General features: G+C 34.0%; 1 protein-coding gene across 1 annotated transcript in view; it reads right to left on the minus strand.

Annotated features, from left to right (window-relative positions):
* LOC138864875 (uncharacterized) overlaps window positions 1–2500 on the minus strand; it is a 22911-nt gene that overhangs the window by 19642 nt on the left and 769 nt on the right. The gene's annotated exons all lie outside the window — the stretch shown is intronic.

Raw genomic sequence — 2500 nt, forward strand, 5'->3', positions numbered from 1 at the left:
GCTTTTTGTTTTGTTTCGTTTATACGTGAGCATTTAGCGGGGAAAGAAGAAAAGAAGAGAAAAAGAAAACGGAAGGAGGAAGGATTGAAATGTCGAGAAGTTAAGATGTTCGAAAGGAGAATAGATTGAGAATGGAGGAAGCATTTTTTTTGTTTTTTGTTTTGTTTCGTTTATACGTGAGCATTTAGCGAGAAAAAAAAGAAAAGAAGAGAAAAAGAAAAGAGGAAGGAAGGAAGGATTGAAATGTCGAGAAGTCAAAAGGAGAATAGATTAAGAATGGAGGAAGCATTTTTTTGTTTTTGTTTTGTTTCGTTTATACGTGAGCATTTAGCGGGGGGGGGGGGGGAAGAAAAGAAGAGAGAAAAGAGGAAGGAAGGAAGGATTGAAATGTCGAGAAATTAAGATGTTCGAAAGGAGAATAGATTAAGAATGGAGGAAGCATTTTTTTTTGGTTTTGTTTTGTTTCGTTTATACGTGAGCATTTAGCGGGAAAAGAAAAAAGAGAAAGAAAAAGGAAGGAAGGAAGGATTGAAATGTCGAGAAGTCAAGATGTTCGAAAGGAGAATAGATTAAGTATGGAGGAAGCATTTTTTTGTTTTTGTTTTGTTTCGTTTATACGTGAGCATTTAGCGGGGGGGGGGGGGGGAAGAAAAGAAGAGAGAAAAGAGGAAGGAAGGAAGGATTGAAATGTCGAGAAGTCAAGATGTTCGAAAGGAGAATAGATTAAGAATGGAGGAAGCATTTTTTTTGCTTTTTGTTTTGTTTCGTTTATACGTGAGCATTTAGCGAAAAGAAAAAAGAAGAGAAAAAGAAAAGAGGAAGGAAGGAAGGATTGAAATGTCGAGAAGTTAAGATGTTCGAAAGGAGAATAGATTAATAATGGAGGAAGCATTTTTTTTGGTTTTTGTTTTGTTTCGTTTATACGTGAGCATTTAGCGAAAAGAAAAAAGAAGAGAAAAAGAAAAGAGGAAGGAAGGAAGGATTGAAATGTCGAGAAGTTAAGATGTTCGAAAGGAGAATAGATTAAGAATGGAGGAAGCATTTTTTTGTTTGTTTTTGTTTTGTTTCGTTTATACGTGAGCATTTAGCGGGAAAAAAAGAAAAAAAAGTAAAGAAAAGAGGAAGGAAGGAAGGAAGGATTGAAATGTCGAGAAGTTAAGATGTTCGAAAGGAGAATAGATTAAGAATGGAGGAAGCATTTTTTTGTTTTTGTTTTGTTTCGTTTATACGTGACCATTTAGCGAGGAAAAAAGAAAAGAAGAGAGAAAGAAAAAGGAAAGGAGGAAGGATTGAAATGTCGAGAAGTCAAGATGTTCGAAAGGAGAATAGATTAAGAATGGAGGAAGCATTTTTTTGTTTTTGTTTTGTTTCGTTTATACGTGACCATTTAGCGAGGAAAAAAGAAAAGAAGAGAGAAAGAAAAGAGGAAGGAAGGAAGGATTGAAATGTCGAGAACTCAAGGTGTTCGAAAGGAGAATAGATTAATAATGGAGGAAGCATTTTTTTGCTTTTGTTTTGTTTCGTTTATACGTGAGCATTTAGCGAAAAGAAAAAAGAAGAGAAAAATAAAAGAGGAAGGAAGGAAGGAAGGATTGAAATGTCGAGAAGTTAAGATGTTCAAAAGGAGAATAGATTAAGATTGGAGGAAGCATTTTATTTGTTTTTTGTTTTGTTTCGTTTATACGTGAGCATTTAGCGGGAAAAAAAAGAGGAAAAAGAAAAGAGAAAGAAAAAGGAAGGAAGGAAGGATTGAAATGTCGAGAAATTAAGATGTTCGAAAGGAGAATTGATTAAGAATGGAGGAAGCATTTTTTTGCTTTTGTTTTGTTTCGTTTATACGTGAGCATTTAGCGGGAAAAAAAAAGAAAAGAAGAGAAAAAGAAAACAGGAAGGAAGGAAGGATTGAAATGTCGAGAAGTTAAGATGTTCGAAAGGAGAATAGATTAAGAATGGAGGAAGCATTTTTTTGTGTTTTTGTTTTGTTTCGTTTATACGTGAGCATTTAGCGAGAAAAGAAAAAGAAAAAGAGAAAGAAAAAGAAAACGGAAGGAGGAAGGATTGAAATGTCGAGAACTCAAGATGTTCAAAAGGAGAATTAATTAAGAATGGAGGAAACATTTTTTTGGTTTTTGTTTTGTTTCGTTTATACGTGAGCATTTAGCGGGAAAAAAAAGAAAAGAGAAAGAAAAGAGGAAGGAAGGAAGGATTGAAATGTCGAGAAGTCAAAAGGAGAATAGATTAAGAATGGACAAATTTTCCTGATTAAAGTCGTCAATTCTAAGGAGGATTTTTTTTTTGCGAGAAGAATATTTTACGTTTATACAGATCGACGGTGATAATAAGGACATGGTGTGAATCACTACGGTAATAAAGTGTTTTACGCAAACAGACAGACATATACAAACAAATAGACTCACACACGCAAACAAACTGACAAACAGATAAACACACACAAACAGATGGACACACAAAAATAAACAAACATACACACACATACACA

Source organism: Penaeus vannamei, chromosome 18 (assembly GCF_042767895.1).
Source record: "Penaeus vannamei isolate JL-2024 chromosome 18, ASM4276789v1, whole genome shotgun sequence".
In the NCBI taxonomy this organism is placed as follows: domain Eukaryota; kingdom Metazoa; phylum Arthropoda; class Malacostraca; order Decapoda; family Penaeidae; genus Penaeus; species Penaeus vannamei.